Source organism: Cryptomeria japonica, chromosome 2 (assembly GCF_030272615.1).
Source record: "Cryptomeria japonica chromosome 2, Sugi_1.0, whole genome shotgun sequence".
Lineage (NCBI taxonomy): Eukaryota > Viridiplantae > Streptophyta > Pinopsida > Cupressales > Cupressaceae > Cryptomeria > Cryptomeria japonica.
The window spans coordinates 107,459,467-107,483,584 of record NC_081406.1 but is presented as its reverse complement, the minus strand read 5'-3'; the positions used below and the strand labels follow the sequence as shown (position 1 = coordinate 107,483,584).

Below are 24,118 nucleotides of genomic sequence, written 5' to 3'. Positions count from 1 at the left end.
TGCCAGCTCAGTTATTACATCATGACAATCCTTGATCAGATTAGTTGTCATCCAACTAGGATCCGTGCATCCACTCAGACAGTTGATAGTGTTTAGCAAGTCAGACTCCAACCAAACTTTAGTAAAGCCTTCTTTTTTAGCCATGTGTAACCTAATGTGGGTAATGTTGGCTTCTGCATAGTGGTTTAAAGCATTATTTCCTAACAATTTATTGTTAGTATGTGGGTTTAAAGCATTATTTCTGAACAATTTATTTGAAGAGATAGATCCTAAATAAAATGGAACTTCATCTTGAGCTACCTCATAGCCCTCATAAAAGTGTATCTCCAAGATCAATTCTTAATATCTCAATCTTAATTCTTAAATTACTCTTAAATTAGAGACACTAAATTATTTGAAAATAATCCATATTGAGGTCTACAAACATAGGTCCCCATCATCTTGTCTCTAACCCTCATAAGGGTTTTGATTATCAATCATGGTCTTGTGAATTCTTTGATAAACAATCCATATTGAGTTCAACACCAAACCCCTTGTGTACCCAAAAATTAAACTCAACAATACATGTATTCTTTAGAAACTATCAACATCAAAAAGAAAATCTAAAGGAAAGAAAGAAAGGAAAGCAGAAAATAATTCTCATGAAAAACACCATCTCAAAGAGAAGCCTACATGAGATGATGGAAAATCCTCTATCCTTCGATGCCTCCAGCCCCCAGCTTCTCAATCATCTCCTCAGATGCTAGATTATCAATAATTCCACTATCTACAATGACCTTGCAATACTTACCACTTGATTTGCATACAGTCCGAAAAAGACTCTTCCTCTGAGTAGATCCAATATCCTTTTTTCTGAACATAAGGGATTCTCCTTGCTTCAGTGCACAGTCAGATCTAGTACCATCTGGTTCTTCACTTGCCACACAACTTCTTGCCATTCCTTGATTACATTCATAGGATCTATGTCCGATTTCTCCACACTTGAAACATTTGCCAAGAAATTCTCTACCGGTACTACTGCTACCCTTCCTTGGTGTCTTTTGTTCTAGTTCTTTGCTCCAGTTTGGTTTTTACTCCTCTTCTTCAACCGATTTCTACATACTATCATTCATCTTGAATTTCTCCTTTCTCTTATTCGGTTGTCTTCTTCTCACCTTCTCCTTAGCCTTCAAAGCATACTGGTAAGCTTCTTCAACTATTGAAACCTTCAACATACTCATCTCATCTTGAATGTTAAAAGCAAGCGCATTGATGTACCTCGCCACCTTCTCTTTATCCATCTCTTTATGTCCAGATCTGATTAGCACCTTGTAGAATTCCTCTGTGTATTCCTTCAGTCATGTTTCTCTATTTCAGGTTCTACAACTTCTTGAACAACTCCGATTCATAGTCTCCCAGTATGAACTTGGCCTTCAACCTTGCAACCATCTATCTCCATTGGGTGATCTTCAATTCACCATTCTCCACTTTCTCTTTCTACAACTCTTTCCACCACAAGGAAGCATGCTCTTTTAGCTTGGTCTATGCCAACCGGAATCTTTGCAAGCCCTTGACATCCTCAAACTCAAAGTAGTCCTCCAACTCTCTGATCCAATCAATCAAATCCTCCAGGTTCAGCATTTTAGAAAAGTAGAAACCTCAACTTTATGCACTTTACTTGCTTGTGCCACTGCTCTTAGGAATCTTTCCTCTCTGTCATCTTTCGGTCCTTTAGTTTCCTTGAGATCTTCACCGATTTCCTCATACTCATCCTCAGAGTTAGAGTTTCTTCTTAAACCAGCCAAAGCATTTCAGATTTCATTCCTCACTTCATTCTTGAAGTCTTCCATCATCTATTCTACCCTCCAGAGGTTTGTTCTCCTCGGTGACATCTCTCCTTCCACTCCCGTGAACTGCCTCAACTCGGCGATATGACAACCGATTTCAATTTCCTCCCCTCGGCAATCTATTGAACACACATGCAACCTACCTCCAATCGGCAATATGTCCACCTCAAGGAATGCCTCAATATTCACAAATGACTCTTCCACCAGCCGGTCCATAACCAACTCTAATACCAATTGATGCAGCCATAACCGGTAAAAACCCTCAGAAGAGTTAATCGACTTATGCAGTGAGAGAGGCACAATGCAAACAACAAGAAAATATAACAAATTCATATAAATAGATCATATTCAAGCCATATAACTTCCGACAATCATCCGATAATCATCAGATTATCATCAAAGAACATCCGGTAGTTAACCGGTTTCATGCAGGCTTCAAGCCAGATACAATCCAACTAGGACTCTAAGAAACAACTGGATCACAACATGTGAATATAAATCCTTATTCTCAGTTCTACTTCCTTTTCCCTTACAAATGATTACATAACATCATATTTATACCCACCAGAACATATCTAGGTCGACCTCAAAAGATTACATTCACCAATGCAGAAAAATGAAATGTGTAATTAGGTTGGCGCTAAGATTTAAGAAATATTTCCAGAAAATAACAACCAAGTGATGTAGATCAGTAGGAAGGTCAGCCACACACTAAGGAACATCAGACAAGACCCGAGATTGATCCGCATGCCAAGAATCACGTTAGTAATGAAAGAAAATCAATTGGTAAGCACAAGAACTATCTCGGGAATCTAGAAATAGCCAACTGAAAGCAATAACTGACCGGAAGAAAACCAAAATGAGCTAGAAATCTGGAATCAATCACATGAAACTGCTAGGAAACTGTAAAAACAAGATCTGCCATGAAGAACAAGCAACTACCGGTACATATCGGTAAGAATACTAAAATTGCATAAAGAACTAAACAAGAAAGGAAAATGTTTTTGGGTTGATGCAAGATTGCTCATCGACCGGGGATGCTCCTACATCACCCAAAAATAACAATCAACTATAAAGATTGAGATCCGATTAAGAAAGGTAAAGGCTAACACTAGCAATATTCAAAATCAAATTCTCTCTTGGTCAAACTAGGGTGTTGGGTGCCCTAGTCCACCCAAAATGGGCCTCCTAAAGGGATGGGCAAGTATTGGAACCCTAAACATAGGACCTAGTCTTGTCCATTTTATATGTTTGACAATGATTAAGTTGTAGGCACATTAGTGAAGTTTATTGAGTAGCATAGATAGTAAATGGGCTTGAAACAAACTAGGGGAGTTCACACTAAAGCAAGTTCCAAATAGAGTGTGAAATTGTTAGAGTAAACAATTTACGACACTATAGCTACACAGACAATAATCATGTAAAATGGATGGAGAATAATACTGAAGACCAATGGACCTTTAGGGTAAATCATTTCTTAGGGTTATCAAGTGGCTTCTCAAAGCTTCACTCCTTTAGCAAGTCAATCTAATTTAAGGTTTCATGACCAATATCAAAGATAAAGATCTACCCTATTTGGCCCAAAGGAACTAAGTCCTTATCAAACTATCTCTCTTGCTAACCATTTTTATGGTTTACCACCAAGATAAAACCTTCTTGATTCCCCTTGATCACAAATTACAAAAAATCTTTTAGAATGTAAAGATGATAGTTATCCCTTTGTATGTTTTAGCGATAAACACAAAAATAGTTTTGTTTGTGCATAATTTCAAATTCTTAATCTTAACCATTTAAAAAATAGCTTAGTAATTTAGAAATCGGGTTCAAAGTACTAAAATCCTTGTTTTTATCACATCTTTAAATTTTGAGTGTACACTTTGAGTGGACATATGTCAAATTACTATTCAAATTTAGGCATAGTTTATTTTAAATTTTATTTATTCACTTTAATATCCATGATTCATGCAACTCATATGCATAGTGTTGCCCCCATATTTGGCATACCTAAAATTTTAATTTCAAATCGATCTTGGTGTCGAGTAAAAATCCAATGGGTGTTTATGTGTAAGTAATGAGCACGTTGTCCAAGGTCATTACTAGTCAAAATATGAAAAATGGATTTTTTTTGAAAATGGTCAAAAATTGAGGGAAATCAATTGACAGTGAGGATCTAAGCATCATTTTGTATCACATGGCCAATTTTCACTTGAACCCAGTTCATACTTTGTCATATTTTAAACTTTCAATTTTTGGTGTCTGTTACCACAAAATAATCAAACTATCTTATCCTAGAATTCATCATGAGGTGCAAATAATTGTGTGGACCTATTTCCCTACCATTGACGCATGTTTCAAATTTTAGGACCTAACTCCCTATTGTTTGAAAGTTATGTCATTTTTCTCTAGCCAAAGCAATAAATTTAAAATATTTAAATTATTTTTCAAATAATAATTTAATATTTTAAATTATTTTAATATGTCTATTCATTTGTGATAAAAATTTGTCTAAAAATGTCAGTTGCATTCCTCCTTTATTCTCCTCTGTGATCAATGGTTTCTAAGGTCAAAATCATAGTCTTTGAAGAAGAAGGTTAGAAATGCTCACTTTTTGAGCATTCTTAACCTCATTTCTTAACCTTTTGCCAAAATGGCTAGAAATGCTTAGTTTTTGAGCATTCTTAACCCATTTTTCTAACCTCTCACAAAAAGGCTAGGAATGCTCCAAAATTGAGCATCTCTAACCTCATTTTCTAACCTTGTGGGCCCGCTTTGTCAAGAAGGTTAGAAATGCTCAATTCTGGAGAATTCTTAACCTCTTTCATAAAAAATTTAATAAAAAAGAAAAAAGGAAAAAAGAAGAAGAAGCTTCAAGTACCAGGTTATGAATGTTCATCAAATGTATTGAAGAGAGGAAATGGTTTCATCAGAGGTTGAAGTTGCAGTTGCCATGGATGACATATATGCTGATCGTGGAACTTACACTGCTGGTGAATGGCTTGACAAAATGCCTTAAAGAAACATTATTTCAGTAACTATAAAGTATGGTTGAAACACATGTGAAATTAGAAGCTTATACATGCCAAGTAAACTATCTGATAGAATGCTTCGACGAAGGTGTAAAGCTACATATAATAACCTTAACATTGCAGTCTTCTTGCCCACAAGCCAATGTGGAAGTTGTTAAAATTTATCAAGGTATTCAGTAAAGCACAAAGGATAACACAGTTTTGCCGGTCATGCAGCTGCTTTGGTAGTCTTATATATGCATCATGGAGCATATTCACGGCAAGGGAATTGTTTGACAGAATGCTTCAAAAATAGTGTTGCCTTATGGAATGTAATTGGCAGGCGTTCGACCAAATTCCATAAACCTTTACAGGCATCCTTTCAGTCTGTATCAAAATGGGAGATCACGATCATGCAAATGGTGGTTAGAACATATGTAATAATGGGAGTTTAGACATGGAACTGCACCGTCTTTGCCCAATAATAAAAGTCAAGCCTTTGAATTTACCATGACTTTCAGCAAATCGCAGAAGGATGGAGGAATTATGACAGATGTTGTAGTTGCATTTGTTTTGGTAGACTTATATATGCATCGTGGAGCATAGATAGCTTGTGAAATGTTTGACTGAATGCCTTAAAGAAATGTGGTCTCATGAAATGCGATGATTGCAAGATATCCACAAAATGGATTTGTCAAAATAAAAAAGAGAGAAAAAAAACTTTGAAACAGGGTATTGACACCCATCAAAGCTTATGCGACACATGTCCACTGTTCAGCAAAATACCTCAAACGATGTCATGCATGGAATGCAGCAATCTCAGGATATGCACAGAATGGGTTTTCTAAAAAGGCCTTAGAGACGTTCAAGAAAATGCAATTACAAGTGTAAAACCATATTTCGTGATATTCGCCAGCATCTTTCTTGCTCATGAAAAAAATGGAAGAATTGAAACAATGCAAATCACGTCAGCTATTTGGTAAATGCCTTCAAACAAATGTGGTCTAATGGATATCAGGTTTGCGATGTACATGCATGACACAGATAAGGTAGGTAAAATTGCTTGATAAAATGCCTCAAACAAATGTGGTTTCCCATAAATGGAACAAAATGAAAGCATTTACAGTATGACATAATGCCTCATAGAAGCATGATTTCAAAGAAGAAAATAAAATGTTGCAGAATGTGTACAAATGGTTTGCGCAAGAAAGCTCTCAAAATCTTTGATTTAATGAAACACTCTAGAACACATTCTAATATTGTAAACCTTGTTTGCAATACAAGTCGTCCATTTCATTAAAATCTGCAAGTTGATTACTTTATAAAATTTTCTTGGAGATCCATAAATCCATGGTGGGAGGCATGCAACTCCATACAAATATTTAGACAAGATGTTGATTCTTGGATCTCAATGAAGGGTGTTTATAGGATTTCAAATGAGTTTTGTCAAAATATATTGGAAGCGACAATATTTGATTTCAGCATAATACAAGCTCAACATCAGATTGAGTTCAAAATTATATCCAAGTGGTGGACTGAAGCAAGTGACATGCAGAAAATCAGATTAATTTGTGATAAGATGAGGCTTGTGAAATGGTTGCATAATGGACACATGATGAATTCAATGAGAAGTATTTAAAACCTTCAAGAAGAGGATAATTCTTTATCAACTTGAATGCACTTGATACAGTTCTAGCAATGGTGACATCAAAAGTTCATAAACGTCATGCTGTAGTTGGAATTAATGCATTAAAAGAGTTATTCTTAATGAGTCTGCTACCAATTTTTGAAATATTTGGGATAGCAGCCACTATGTGCTCTTGTAAAGTCAAGCAGGGGAAATTTATATTTTCTCTTTGAGCATGGGAAGAATCTAGAGGATAAAAGATTTGACTTAGTAGGATTTCTTAAAGTATTATCTAAAATCTATTGACCACAAGTGAAAGAAGATCACTTTAATTTTAGAGGATGTTCAGAGAAAAGGATTGATAGGTTGCTACATCACACATATAATGTGCAATGAAGTAGCAACATGCTAGTGAAAGGACAAATATTTATGTCAATGATGGATATAGCTCAAGTTATGGATATTTGCAACACATGATCCTTTTCCATCCTTATGAAGAGTCTCAAAGTTTTATTTTCTTTCCAAATGAATATATATATATTGTATCCTGAAGTGACTAGATGACATTGAATGAAGTGGATGAAGATGGAGAAGTGCCTCAACATAACCCATGACTTGGTTTTTCATTGATATTATAAGTTTAAACTTGTATTTTTGTAAAATGGACTTATGCTATTCATTGTAACTAAAGGTTAGAAAGTGGACCTTATTCATCCAAAAGTGAAGTAGTTTCTAACTAAGATATTTTTGCATAAAAATGAGTTAGTTATTAACCTATCCAAAGTTAGTTACTAAATTGGTTATCCTACAAGCCTATAAACACAAGGCTTTTGGTATTGTTGGAGGACTTTTTACAGAGGGGAAAACTCTACTGGAATTCTAGGAGAAGCTTGTAATGACATTTTGATTTGCACTATGTATAAAAAAGATTTTGGACTTGTATATTTCCAAAAGGATAATGAAGAATACGTCTTAGTTTGTGTGTTCTAAATGTATTTGTGTGTTATCATTGCTGATTTCTCGTATGTCAAATTGGTAGTCTTTTTATGCAAATGTGATTTGTACAATTGATGTGATGATGCACAAGCAACATTTGGTATCTCAGTTTGAATGTGTTGAAGTATCGTATCTCTCCGTATATTGAGATTTTTCATTCTTCTTTATCGTCATCTCATGGATAGGTATATTACCTTATAAACTCCCCTTGTAATTTGTTGCTAATGTTGAGAAATCTTAGTTGATAGTCATATGTCTATTGTTGGGGTTTCTATCTTTATTTATTTTTAGTTTTATGTTTTCTCCTTTATGTACTTTCAGGTTAAAAGTACACAAAAATCCCAAATACCCCTGTCATACGAGGGATTTGCCCCTCTCAAACACAGAGGAAGATTGTGGTTTCACTTCAATCTTTCCAACTATTGGAACGTTTGTCACTACTCATCGGGCAAATAGGGTTAGTTTCAGATAAATGATCGCAATGACAAATCTATTTACCAACACATAGTAAAGTGGGTTAAATGAAGGAAGAAAATGCAAATATTTCCCTTTCACTCACTTGTTTTTCTAGGCATTTTGTCCTTGTGCTAAATAATATCATCTTAGTGGTTGAATCAATCATTTTTTGTGCATAAGCTCACATAATCCTAAAACTATCCCTCATCTAGTTTATTTTAAATTTTTATTTAATCAAACCATACATCATTTCACAAGTTCACATGTCTTGGAATTGATAGCAAGAATGTGATTATGTCCCTTGGATAGATTCATGTACATAGTAGAATTTGATTTATTAAAAAATTCTTAGTACTAATCTTAAGTTGACTCTTTTAATAAATTGGATAGTTGTTCATTCACTTGCATGTAGAAGTATTTGAATTAAGTTCCTAGTATTTCATATTTGAAGACAACTCTACATAGGATATTAGTATATCATAATATTGACATATGAAAATACTGAATCAAAAAATTTAGATATACGTCAAGTACACAAAGAAGTAGTTAGCAAGTTATAGATTGATCATTAAAATATAGTATGATATTCAGGAATTCACATGTTTACGTTTTGTTTCATTGATTTTACGAAAATAACAAAAAGAGATTTGACTAAGAGTTAAAAAGATTTCACAATTCAATTCTCATATATTGAACCTAAAAAATGTTAATTAACAATACATTGAATTAAATATTATTTGTAAGTGCACTATTTTATGTAGTTCACAATGAAAACTAACATAAACACCCCTATATGACATAATCACACCAAAAAAATTGAATTGACTACAGTTTTATTTTAGAAAATGCATACCTATATTTTATATATAAAATTTATGTAGATGATGAGTGATATCAAATTTAAAAGATCTCTACCTTTAGCATAGATTAATTACTCCATGTTCCCATGTTGTTGCTTAATTCTATTTTCTGCTTAAATTTAAGCAGGTAAGTATTCTCATGCAACTTTAAAATTGTGAAAAAAAGATAATTTAGAATATTTCCCTATTTTGGTGGAGTAGCTATTGTTTAGGAATTATAAATAAGCCATGGAAGAAAAAAGAGGGCTATAAATAAGCAATGACTACTTATTAACAAAAATGCCACGTGGCTCCATAATTTGATTTCCCTTTTTTTTTAAAGATTTTATTTCCTTCTTTTTTTTTTTCAAATTATAAGTGCACAAATTAGTATTAATACTATTTTTTGGTGTAAATAATTATTCATTATGGATATTATTACACCTTACTTAAGTTTACTTAGGAAATGAATTTGTACTATCATGTTGTATGCTCTTGCATGAGCAATGTTGTACTTGCACTATCATAAAGTGCCACACCTCTTTGTATCTTGTCATTGTTGACATATTTGATGTAATCCTCTTGTGCAAGTAGATTAGGAATATCTTGTGAGACTTGGTGCATGGCTCTAGTTGAGACTTAGATTGTACACATTTGTGTCTGGCTCCCGTGAGACTTAGATTGTACCAGCATTTCTGTTATTTACGAGTATCCAGATGATGCTCAAAATAGGTTGTCTCCATGCCTGATCTTTATCGTGTTGCAACGAATAATTCATCGTCATCGACTTGGTTCCTGATTTTGTCACACTTTGACATTATTGGTGCAACATTGGCTCTCTTTCTTCCTAATGGGAAGGTATTTTGGTCAACATCATTGGACCATCCTTGCAGGAGATTCGACATTGAGGGGGGGCTTCATGGTCTCCTCTTCTCTCTTATGGGGGACATATTTTATTCTTCTCATTCATCATTGAGAGCATTGTGTGCTTTCTTCATCTCTCTTTTGGGGGGGAGTTTTTTCCCATGTGGTTTTTCTCTCTTTCCCTACTTTATGGGAGATTGCATTTGCATTTGTACATGGGTACCTAACATGGCCTTGTAGCCGGGACCCATCTTGCATTGCTTAGTTGCATTGTAGACTTAAGTGCATTCCCCTAAGTTGCACTTAAGGCGAGGGTGTTGGTGTAAAAAATTATTCATCATGGATATATAATTACACCTTACTTAAGTTTACTTAGGAAATGCATTTCATAGTAGTTTGGGTATGAGACACTTGGGTGTTTGTGTCACATTGGGATAGTGTGTGTACGAGAATTTCCACCTTTTATGGTGTTGATCTTGTTACTACTTTATCATATCCACTTATTGTGGAGTGATAATTCAACCTTCAGTGGGTGATCCACCTCATGTGGAATATTTTATTGTTTCTCCTACATACCACACCTATTTCCTACCTACCCTTGTTTCTTATTGAGCCACATGTCATGTTTGTGTGCTCACATATCCATATAGCCTTGCCTATATAAGCAGGTTCATATTCATTGTATGTAATTTAACTATTCATGATCCAATTGATCACATTTTGCATCTTGATAGAATACAATTTATTCCTATCATCTCTTTTGTTCTCTCTTATTTGTGCTTTCCATTGCCTCTAGATCTTGGCAAAATCTCACACTATTAATACAAAGTTAAGATGTTTTGTTTAAAAATAAGTAGCATGGGGCCAACTACAACACAAATAATTCCTAAAACTATTAAGCATCGACTACTAGCCAAAATAAGCTAAGTTTGGGGTCCCATGGAGGGGGGCTTAAAAAATAGAGCTGGAGCTGCTTAGATTTTTTAGGATAATTTTTAAGTTGGTGGTCTTATGAATATAATATCTTTGTATGTAAATTATAAAAACAAGTAAAAGTAATTCATTTCCATCCAAAACTATTTTTTAATAGAAACTAAACTTAAATGTTTGACAAGTGGGAGATAACATCCATAAGTTGGTGGGGAAATTTCTAATCCCATCCCCTTTTCACTCCTTCAAATTTGTAGGCCTAAAAAGTAGGGGCTTCTATGTTTTTGGAAAAGATTTCAAATAATCCCATAGGACAATTTTTTTAAATTCATGGGACCACCTATTCTTTAAAAATAGAGCTTAAACCCTCATGGGACCCCTGCCTAAGCAACTTAGCTACATGGGAACATGCCCTTAATTTCATATGGTTAATATTTATTAGAATTTAGTCTAATTTTAGAATATGAAAGGATTTGCCTTAAAAAAAGTAAAAGTTTCTTTTAAATCTAGATTATTATTTTTTAATTAGAAGTTTCTTATAAATCTAGATTTAAAAATATAATTTTTAGAGTCTTATCTTAGAATATGAAATGATTTGCATTCAAAAAAAAAAAAATATCGAAGTAATCTAGATTTAAAAACATAATTTTTTAAATTAATTTTTTAAAAAAAATCTTGAATCAAAAATATATATTTTTTACATTTAATAAATAATAATAATAAGTTCTTTTTAAGTTACATTTGTTTCTTTTAAATCTAGATTTCAATATATAATTTTTTTTGTATTTAAAAAATAATAATAATAAAAAGTTACTTTTTTATTTACATTTTAGTTTTTAACTCATTTTTAAATCTCTACTAATCCTCTTAACACCATCTTCCATGTGAAAAGACTCGTTGGAAAGCAATTTACTGATTCCCGACATGAAACTGTGGCCTTTCAGAGTTGTTTCAACGAAAAATGACAAGCCAATGGTCGAAGTGAGTTACAAGGGTGAGATGAACCTATTTGCGCTAGAGGAAATCTCATCCATGGTCTTAATGGAAATGAAAAGTATAGCTGAATAATATCTAGAAAGTGAGGTGAAAAATGCAGTCATTACTGTGTCTGCCTACTTAAGTGACTCCCAGAGGAAGATGACTAGAGACGCTAGCCGTATTGCCAGCCTAAATGTTATGCAGATTATCAATGAGCCAACCGCTGCAGCCATAGCTTATGGCTTTGGTAGAACTAACTTAAGAGTTTGACCTTGGTGGAGGTACTTTTGATGTTTCTATTCTTGTATTTTAGGAAGGCAAATTTGAGGTGAAAGCAGTTGGGGGAGAGGCGCATTTGGGAGGTGAAGATTTTGACAATAGGATGCTCGGCTGCTGTGTCCAAAAGTTCAAGAAGAAGTTCAGAACAGATCTATTTGTGAGTGCAAAAGCTCTTCGACGACTGCGTTCAAAATGCGAGAGGGCAAAGAGAAATTTGTCTTTCCATACAATATATTTTATTGTAAATGTGCACCACTTGAACCAATACTAATAAATTTATATTTTGTGGGTTTTTGTAGACACATTTCGAAGATGCAAAGAAAAGAAAATCTGATTCCCTTGATTATACTATTGACTTGTACAGTCGTAGAAATCTATGATACCAAACTATCATTTAAAGGCTTTTAAGATGTGAAATTTAATGCACCAATCTACAAAACCTTTTGTGAGATAAGAAAGAACAATTAGGAATAAAAATCACATCATCATATATTATTCATTGTAATAAAATTATGTAAGTAAAATTAATTAATGGATGAGAACACTATAAGCTCTTTCAATGTAGCATTACGATGTTTGTTAGAATATGAATAAAAAAAAATCTATTCTCACCATAATTTAAAAACTCCTTGACATTCAAAAACCTAAATAGAGCATTGATCATGACTATAATGAATAAGTAGACAAAAAGTAACCACGACAAGAATAAGGAATAAAACAAAACAACCCTTGAAAACATATATATTATGATCAATTGACTAATACCTTAATAACTTACAAATGTCATTGATTTTATTCAACCTATCTCTAGAGAAATAGAATAATTCAAGATAAAAAGTAATTAAAGTATAATAAAAATAAATTATTTAAATAGATAAATGAACATAGAGAGCACATTTTTGTGGGTTGATACAAGAATATCCTTTACATTTTAGTATTATATCTACTCATCCCAAACTGAATTGATAACTTTTTTTTATGAAATTTCACATTTTACATTTTACAAAAAGAAAAGGTTCATGCAGCCACATAAAAATTAAGGCATTATTTATTTATTTTACATCCTAAATAGACATAATAAATAAATAAAAACATATAAATCAATACAATCAACTATAAACATGTTGAAACTACCTATTTAAAAATGGACTAGAGAAACATTAAAAAAAATAACAAAAGTTATATAAACACTAAATTCAATATAAAGAATTTATTTTAACTAATATATAAAAATATATACAATTATATTTTCCCTGGATAACATCAACTCTATAATCTATTAACCTTCATAACTTATGAAACAAAATATTGTTAGCTTGATAATCTTCCCATTAGTTAATAACTAGCAATCGCACCTTGGTGTGCAATGGGTACGCCGAAGAGGTTTGGAAGCTAAATCAGAGAAAATGATGGTCTATTTTTTGCACTTTTGTGTAGCATGTGAGATCAACTGGTAGGGTATTTAGCAAATGATGTTTGTGTAATGAAGGTCTCAATGGAGAAGTGATAACTTTAAATCAACTATGCATCTACTTATATGGATCCAAAAATGACTAAAATAAAACCTCTGAATCATGAAGATAATAAAGCTCCATTATAAATAGAATCATGTTATGCCCATAATACAGATATATGGAGAGAGAGAGAGAGAGAGAGAGAGAGAGAGAGAGAGAGAGAGAGAGAGAGAGAGAGAGAGAGAGAGAGAGAGAGAGAGAGAGAGAGAGAGAGAGAGAGATGGATTGAATAAGATCAGTAGAGATATTGAGATATAGATAGAATAGGTGAGGGATAGAAAGAGGGGGAAAGAGTGAGAGAGAAAGAAGGTGATAGATACATGTAATAGAGAGAGGGAGAGATAGATCAAAATGAGGAAAGATAAAGAGATAGAAATAGGGAAGGAGAGACATAGAGTGTATGTGTGTGTATGAGAGAGAGACAAGGGTATATATATCAATAAACAAAGAGAGGGAGGGAGAGGGATGCAAAGAGAAGTAGACAAAGGGGAGATAATTAAAAAGATAAAAAAGGTTATTGGTAGAGAGAGAAACTTATTGAGGGAGAAATGAAAGGAGAGATGAGGAGAGAGGGATAAATAAAGATAGAAAGAGGGACACAATGAGAGAGGGGGATATGGGTAGATGGAATGATCAAGATATATGAAGTGATATACAGAGAGAGGTAGAGGGGGACATATAGAGAGAGTAGGAGTGATAAAGTGAATAAGAGAGAGATATAGAGATAGAACTTGGGAGAGACATGTAAATAGAGAGGGGGCAAAGTAGCTCTAGAAATATGATTTTAAAAAAAATGATTATTATACAATTATTAAAATTTAAAAATAAACAATTATAAATTAAATTATCCTTATAACTTTTAATTATTATTTGTAATTTCATTACAAGACATAAGTAATTAAAATAAATTTTAGATTTAAATATAAATTAAAAAAATAAAATAGAATAAACTAAATACAAAGTAAAAATATATCAAAATCTAAATATAAATAAGAAACTTTTTAAGTTAATAAATAACTAAATATAAAAAATTAAATTAATTTTTTAAAAATTTATTAGAATTGAAATATTAATAAAATATGTAACTAAAATATAATTAATATATTACAAATAATGTTAGTGTTGATTAAAAGGTAAATTTAATCTTAACATATGAAAAAATATTTTAAAATTGAATGTAAATATAATAAAATCTTAAATAAATTAAATAAAAAATTAAACTTATACTTCAAATAAAATATTTAAAATAGGAATAAATTATATTAAAATTGTTAAAGATAAAATTTTAACTTTTATATTAAAATTTACAAGTAAAATCAAACTTAAAAAAAAAAAAGTAAAATAGAATCTATTAAAAAATAAAATGTTGAGTTCATGTTCCAATAATCATTCACTCCTTGCACACCCAACCTCCCAATTACTAAGTTTAAAAAAAACAAAAAAAACAAATGACTTAAAGTTGGGCCATGATTGGTCCATTTGTGCACTTTCATTGGTACCCATAGCACAACTATCAGGGCATAATGGATCCCACAATGTGCATTGTTATTACCTAGAACCCAAAACAATAGCTATAAGCAGTTAGTTGCATGTGGAGACAACAAAAAAAATTCGCCAAAATCCGATTGTTTAGAATTTGTGGTGCACGAAGTTAGCTATAATAGCTACTACTAGTACATTTCCCCTAATGTAATATATGAAATAGCATAGACTATCAACATTTTTTTTGAAAATAGGTTAGAAAAAAACATTTTATTTGAATAGTCATTCGTTATGTGAAGTGGGAACACTGCCATGTGACATTTATTTACTTTTCTCGGTAGGTTTCAAGGGGAGCACATTTTTCAATTGAAAATTTTGATGGATCTTTTTGTAACCTATGTTACACATGAAGGGGGGCACATTTTTCAATTGAAAATTTTGATGGATCTTTTTGTAACCTATGATATACATGAAGGGGAGCACATTATTCAATTGAAAATTTTGATGGATCTTTTTGTATCCTGTGGTATACATAAGATCAATCGGTAAAGACATAGGGGTGGAGAAATATGGAAAGATGACAAGATAGAGAAGAGATTAGCAAAGAAACATCTTTAAAATGATGGACTATACAATATTTTAAAATGAAAATAAAAGATTTAAGATGATATAATTTTTTTAATAGAAAATATAGAATTAATTTCTTCCCTCCACGATATTTCCTTCTCATGTCTTCTCCCCTGTTCAACTTTTCAATGCATAATCAAACTTCTCCCCCTATTTGACTTTCTCAATGCATAACCAAATAAAAATGGCTTCCAGTGCCGTAATTTAATTTGTTTGATCTTCTCATCTTTTTAATTTTCCTTATTGAATTCATATCTTCCTCCATTGGCGTGGGCAGCGATACCAAGTGAAGAAACCCTAATTCCTGAAGAATCCATCACAGTTATACACTATTCCATGATTAAAAAAGATTGTTTGTTTTCTCACTCACCGAGAAAAAAATATTATTTTGTGTAATCTTTAGACTCCCCTGGGACCCCTTGCCAGAAATGATGATCAATGTGTTGTGCATCATAGAAATCTTTCTCATTTAAGACAATAAGCCGAAGGCCGCAAAGGTCATTGATTTTATCAATCTTCTGCTTCTTCACACTTCGAACATCAAAGGCATGATATATATATATATATATATATATAAGCGCATAGAGCGTGTTAATACTAACAAACATAGAAAGCATACTTCAACATCTTCAGATAAATGATGTGCAAGAAACATTGTATGAAGACGGTCTACTTCAACACTATTGCTTGCTGTGTTGTTGTCATGGGCAAACTGACTGATCTATTGTCCTGCAGTGAATTCCATGCTGAAATGACAGATGACTTGGATCATCCTCTTGTGCTGAAAAGGCAGATGGCATTAACACAGGAATTTACTTGCAGCAAAGGCAGATATCATTAACACATGAATTTAATAGTGAAAACATAAATAAAAGATATTTCCAATTCGATAACAAATTTCCCCCATGGCAGGCGGAATCTGTAGAATTAGTAACTTTTAGTAATAAAATTTCCAGAACGTGAGAAAGAATGAAGTTGATTACATTGAATGGTCAAAATTATTGGAAAGCGGAATGAATGCAGGGAACCAAAACATCGACCAATGGGAAGTGCAGTAAAAATCCAAGGGTTGAGATGGTTATAATCGTCTTGCATCCCGTCTCGTAAAACGTGAGCCGTAGATGTGTAAAGTTAACCGATTTACTTCATAGAGGGAACGCCTTCGGCGTAATGAGGGTGAGTAGGATTGATGAAACTATTGACATAAGACATACCATTGGATACGTAAATTATGCTCAAAGAATTCATTTACATATCATCTTTCTTCTGAGGTGTATAAATTTAGAGGTCATAGCATCTAAGTGATTATTCTGCAATGTTATTTATTTAATAAATCTTGAGGGATCGGTTTTACCTAATTGAGTTTACCATTGTCAGTGCTCAAGGATGGAGATAGTTTACTTGTTATTAGTTCCCGTCAATGCTCAAGGCTGGATTGCAGAGGTTTCAAGGCAACTAAGAGGATGCTTATAAAAGATAGTTGCCTGAGAAAACAATGGTGTCAGAAAGTTGCATTTAGGGTTTCATATTTGTTGTATGCCGGTGAGAATAAAAAAGGGGAGAGCATTAAAAAAATGTATTGCTGCAGACATCTCATCTTACAGTGTATAGAGCATGTTGGTGGCAGTTGTTTTAGGTTTGATCTTTCAATTCAATAAGTTATATAGCGGAAGAGTACTAGTAGTGGATTGTGTTTCAATAACAATCACTCTTTTTTTCTTAACATTTTGCTTGAATGACAAGAAAAAAAAAATGGATGTATTTATGATTATTTATACTATATTAGCAAATGAGCAATTGTAATAGATATGTTGATAGAAATTTATATATGAGCTATTAAGTTAGAGAGTCCCATTTAATTGGTATATTAGAGGATATATTATTTTTAATTCATAATTCTTGTATATAAAATATTATTTAAAATATGATATATTAAAATTTTATTTTTGTGTACGATATCAGTTTTGTAGGTTTACTTTTATTTTGTAGATTACATTAGTAATGATGAAAATTAGATGTATGTCAGGTGTTATTTAATTTTTGTATTTTTCAAATTCATATTGTACAATAATCAAAATATGTTTGTACTACATATTTTCTTATAATCAATTGAAGGAATATTTTGTAGCAGCTTTGATTTTGTTTACATTGCAATCCCTTTTTTTTGGCTTTTGTCAAAGCAACATTTATAATTTTGATGTTATTTGAAAGATTTTTCAATTAAAAATTGAAACTTCAAAGTAACAATTTATGATTCCAAATTTGTTAAGTTGATACAAACTCTTCAATCTATTTACCTATTTCATCTAAATCTATTGTGTCTCGAGTGAAACATCAACTCATTTCATTTAAAAACTAGTTAAGATACTATTATCCTTTTCAATTGGATGTTTGCTATGGAAGACAATGAGCTAAATTTAAAAAATGGATCTCTTAAAAATCATTCATTTGACTTTAAATGCAATTGTTTTTCATCTAAAGTTTTTGTAATCAATACTTTTTTTGTGTTTTCTTTCCCGAAACTTTTAGATTTGATGAAATATTTATGTAAATTCATGTTTTATGTGTATTTTTAGATGTCATACTATTGAGTATAATGGAGTTATAAATAACATGTATTAGTATGAAGTAAATAAAAAGACATTAATTAATGTGACAAAAGCACAACTCAAGGTAGGGTTAGGAAGGGAATGCCCTACTATTCTAAAGGGGGGTCAGTTGAACAGTCTTCATATGGAGCCAAAATTTTGATCTTAGTGTCGATCCCAACTCCAAGGTTTCAACCATCCATCTTGCCTTCCTTTCTAATCGGAGATGAATTTGTTTTAATTCGCCCCCCCATTGGGTGGCCCTAATTTTCCAATTTGAGAAATTGAAGTAAATTGACAAAACTAGACTATTGCAAATATCCAACAAAGTTATAGATAGGGATCTGAATAGAAGAAAAAGTTTAGAATCTATAACCAAAAGTTCAGCCTAATTTTTTGGGACCACGTAGTAGAGATTCACCTCGGTCATCTGAATTTCACTCCATCAAAGGCTGAACATGTTCATCATTGTCGACTCTATCAGAATATTTGAGTACAACTCTTGAGTTGATTCCCTACACATAGAAAGAGAGAATAAAGTGTTGTATATATGGTTCTACCTTGGGTCAAAACCCAATTTAGGAATTAACCTTGAAATTGAAATAGCAATTGAAATAGAAATCGCAATAAAATGGTTTCCTTTTAAGGGAAAAGCTAGATCTAAAGTAAAATCCTTGTAGTTTAAATGTATAACTTGATGAAGTTTGTTTGGATCCTCAGGCAAGGGTTTTTAGGATCTCTTGTAGAATCTCTTCATAGAAAGTTGATCATGGATGCCATCTTAATTGATTGGACTTCACTTCTTTTCCAATGCTTGATGAATGTTTGATTGCTTACTCACTTGAATTTAAAATCTTGAACGACACTCTTAGAAGTTATTAGATTAGGTTTTCAAATGTCAGGGGTAGACCTCCTTTTATACTTGATAGCTTAGAAATTAATTTAACTTCTAGAGTAGGCTGGCATGGGATCAAATTTATCACTCACTTGAGGTGACCATTGTCACGACCAAATTTGGGTTTTGATTAAGAGGGATAGAGCTCCCAACACCCTGGTCATGATAATTAGGACTCAATTTTGGGGTGAAGGCAAGGAAGGTGATGAATTTGCAAATTTTTAGGTGGTGTGTAAAGAATCAAAACAATCTTCAGGCATTGAAAGACGAAGCACCAAGGTGAGGCCTAGGTGAAGACAAAATTGTATGCAAATATAATTTATGACACTACAAGACCAATCTAAGCAAATAGAACTTGATAGGTTGAAGCTCAACTTGGAAGGAATCCAACAAGGCTTGTAGAGAAAATGAGAACAATAAAGTAGTAAAAATGTAGAGGCCACCCAATTGCACTATAAGGTGACAAACCTCACATCTTCACTAAATTTACTAAAAGTATAGATCTTAACCAAATATCAGTTCATTTAGAAAATACACAAAAATGTGTAAGAAATAAAATAAATAATAGGTATTATTCTACTAATAAAGGCAATTAACACCTACTAGGCTAGGATAACATCAATGTTGGAGAGCTTAAATCTACCCTAAGGTTCATCTCTTTAATTCAATCCTTGAATGAATAGGTTGAAGCAATTGTTTATGGTACTATAGTCTCACTATCTCCTAAGGTCTCCTAGGCTCAATACTTGGCTAATAAACTATATAAATCAATGGACATTTAAGCTCTCTTGGATATCAATTTTTATAGACATGAAGTGGTGGCTATGAAGGTCAATGAACTACTAAGTAGGAATGCAATTATATTGAAAAGCAATGCCAAATCTATTACTGTAGATCAAGCTATCCATGGAAAGCATGGAAACATCATCACAATGGCACAATAGGAACTTCCTTCTCCATCTCAGGATGAAAAATATATTGGAGGGGGATTGTAAGAAAATATTTATCAAAAATAAAGTGGAATAAATGTTATTCAATGGATAGAGTGATTTACCAAGCATTACAAAGATCACATTACAAAGATCAAGCGCGTCTTTTGATAATTTTTTCAATTATACTTTTAGGTAAATTTTATACCATAGAGGCTTAAAATTATATTAAAAAAGGATATAATTTATTTAGAAAGGAATTTCAAATTCTTAAATAAATGGGTACTTTTGTAAATAACCTTCAAAATGATATAGGTAGTTGATTTGTTCATTCTTTTTTATATTTTATGCCTAGTCAAAATTAGCTTTTGAACTCATCCTTTCAAGTAATGATGTGAAGGATAAACAAGAATAATAACAACAAATGAGTTCTAGTTTCAATCATTCTATCTTTGAGAAAGATTCTAACAAGTTTTCAATCTAAATCAAGAAAAGGGCTACAAGGGTGCTTGCAAAAAATTCACTCACTATTATGCATTCTGAAGCTTCTCAAACCCTTAACACATACTATAGGGTCTTTTCAAACATTCACATCTTCTTGGAGAACTCAAGAAATAATTTTTTGATAAAACCCTCAACTCACTAGCACTTTATGACAATTTTCACAGTAAAAAAGACACACACAAATCTCAATATATTGTTCAAAAGATAAAATAATGAAATTTCCTTTGGTGGGTACCTAGGCAGTAGTATCATGAATTTATTCACCAATTTTTATCCATTTATAAAGGTGCACTAAAAATTATCAATTTTTTCGTCTAGTTGGAGATCCTAGGTCTATCATAGGGCTGCTCTTAGTAAATTTGCAATAACTTGCTCAATACACCATGAAATCAAACCAAATCAGAATAATTTGATCCTATCAAAATATCAGTAACTTTTCCAGCCATTTGCAGGCCTATAAGTGTCTATACAGAGTAAAACTCAAATTGTTATAACTAGAAAACTATTAAAAATTGTTAAGAAACAAAGAATTTTATCAAAAACTCCTCTAGTGTTTCTTGGAGAATGTTTATTTATTAATTTAATGTGTAATAACCACAAAATATAGTTAAAATTCAAATTATATGGTTTTGTTTCCCAAAACCTAATGTCCTTTTTGAATTTTGTCTTCAAACATGCAAAATATGTCATTTTTTGCAACTTAGAACTAAGAACAACATGAAAACAGATGTGACAAGATTTTCATGGTCTTCCAAGAACTTATTTGTGAAAAAAAAACTAAAACTAAGTTTGAGGAACGAATACCAACTCTCTCACAAGCCAAAATTCCTCTAGAAATTAAAAAGTGCATTTTGGAGGGAAAATCAAAATTTGAACTTCTAAGCCAAATCAAACATCCTAAACCATTGGAAATGACCCCAATAGACCCTAAATGGACATATAACACCAAATTAATACTCTCAACATAAAAATAAATTTAAAACACAACTTGAGTGATGCTCTTGCATCATACTCCTAAGCGACAGAAAAAAAACTTAGGTTCTACTTGAGAAAAGGTCTCCAACAGTCTTCCCATATGCTATGATGTATGTTTCATTCATCCATGTGGCATATTCAGGTGGTAGCTACTTCCACTTGACCAAATATTGATATTATTATTGTCCTCTAGTCTTTGTGCTCTCTTTGGTGTCTAAAATGCATTCTAACTCCATTGGTTTGGTGTGTGGTTGGTCCTTTACCCAATCAACATCTGACAAATTTGAGGTCCATCTCAAATGATGGTCTTTTTTCTTCTTCTTCCAATTATGTTGTATTCTTACTTGTCCCCTGGCATCCTCTTGATCCTTTCTATTCTTGGCTTTATTGGCTCTATGTTGTTTGGTGTTCACTCTTTTGTTTTGCTCTTCCTTCTTGTATCTTCTCTGTCTTATCTCCTTCTTTGCTGCAAGTCTCAAAAATTCTATTTCTCTCTCATATGCCTCATTATTTTTGTCTACTTATTCATCCTCTTCATTTTCTCCTTGATTTGCACCTATACAAACATCATCATAAAAAAATTTAGGATAAAAAACATGAGGCCAAGGTGCCTCTGCACTAGTTGCTTGTGTTTTATTTCTTGTCTCTTCTTTCATCTCAACTATATCTATCTTTTTATCAACTTTCTTATCATCACCAACCTACTGGTTCCTTGAACATGTCTCTTGCAAATGGTCCTTTGTATATGTCTTTGCTTGAGAAAATTATTCTCTCATTACTTCTACATTTACTATTACACTTCTCTGAGTTTGAAGACACTCTTGAGCTTCCTTCATGCCAATGCCAATTAATGTGTCTTCTTTATTAGCTTTATCTTCTCTTTTCAAGTCAATCACTTGTTGCCTTCTTCTTCTTCTTTTCAAGTAACAATCATCATTATGGGCTACTTCACCTTCTTGTGTATTTGCCAATATCCAACATATTCTTTATTTCCTTCATCAAGGAATTGTTGTACTACAAGCTTAGTATCTCTCTTCAACTTTGTCATTTCTCTAACAAACTTTGAATATTGTTTTGTCATATTCTATTTCTTCTTGACACTTTCCTTCTTAGTATGTTACTGCATCTTCTAATATTTCCTCTTTTTGTTTCCTTGGTACCTCACATAGGGCTTCTCTTTTCTTTTCTCACTACCCAATCTTTTGGTATCCAATTCTCTTCAATAACCTATCATTTTGCAACACATGTCCATCCAAGTATCTATGAATACAACTAACTTCTTTTGAGACTCTTAACTTCTTCTTCCCAAACCTTTCAAGGCTCCCCAAATAATTTAGGCTCTAATACTAAAAGTGATGAATAGGATAAACAATAATGCTAACAACAAATGAGTTCTGGTTTCAATAACTCTATCTTTGAGAAAGACTCCAACAAGTTTTCAATCTAAATCAAGAATAGGGCTACAAGGGTGTTTGCAAAAAAAGAGCTCACTATTATGTCTTATGAAGCTTATCAAACCCTTAACAAATTCTATAGGGTCTCTTAAAACCCTCACCCCATTTTGGAGAACTCAAGAAATAAGGCTTTGATAAAACCCTCAACTCAAGTTAGTGCTTTATGATAGTTTTCATAGTAAAAAAGAGACACACAAACCTCAATATCTTACTCAAAAGATAAAATAATTAAATTTCCTTTTGTGGTTACATGGGTAGAAGTCTAATTAAGCTTTTCAACAATTTTTATCCATTTTTAATTGTGAAATCAAAAGATATAAATTTTTTCCTCTTGCTGGAAACCCTAGGTCTATCATAGGGTTGCTCTTGGTAAATTTGCAATAACTTGCTCAAAAAATGATGAAATAAAACCAAATCAAAATAATTTTTATCTTAAAGACATATCAGCAAATTTTACAACCACTTTTAGGCTTGTAAATGTCCATCCAAGGTAGTACAAAGGAAAACTCAAACTGTTGTAAATAGAAAACTGTAAAAATCTGTCAAGAAACAAAGAATTTTATCAAAAAATCCTCTATCATTTCTGGAAGTGTGTTTCTTCATTAATTTAATGTGGAATAACCACAAAAAATAGTTATAATTCGAATTACATACTTTTGTTTACCCAAACCTAATGTCCTTTTTGACTTTTGCCTTCAAACTTGCAAAATATGTCTTTTTTTTGCAACTTAGAACTAAGCACAACATGAAAAGAGACCTTACAAGATTTTAATGGTTTTATAATAATTTATTTTCATAAAAAATAAAACTATGGTTGACGAAAAAATCCCAACTTTCTCACAAGCCAAAATTCCTCTAGAAATTGAAAAGTGCATTCTGGAGGGAAAATCAAAATTTGAACTTCTAAGCCAAATCAAACATTCTAAACCATTGGAAATAATCCCAATGGACCCTAAATGGAATTATAACACCAAATTAAGACTCTCAACATGAAAATTACTTAAAAACATGACATACAAGTTAGTACAAAGGAAAACTTAGACTATTATAGTTGGAAAACTATCAAAATTTGTCAAGAAACAAATAATTTTATTAAAAAATCCTCTATCATTTCTCAAATAATTTTATTCATTAATTTCATGTGAAATAAACACAAAATATAGTTACAAATTGAGTTACATTCTTTTGTTTCCCAAAACCTAATGTCCTTTTTGACTTTTGCCTTCAAACTTGCAAAATATGTCATGTTTTGCAACTTAGAACTAAGCAACAACATGAAAAGAGACCTTACAAGATTTTCATGGTCTTCCAAGAAATTATTTTCATAAAAAAATTTAAAACTGGGGTTGA

At 32.2% G+C, this 24,118-nt stretch overlaps 1 pseudogene; it reads left to right on the top strand.

Moving 5' to 3' along the window:
* Positions 1 to 11,394: 11,394 nt before the first annotated feature.
* LOC131035167 (heat shock 70 kDa protein 18-like) lies at positions 11,395 to 12,071 on the top strand (annotated as a pseudogene).
* Positions 12,072 to 24,118: the final 12,047 nt, after the last annotated feature.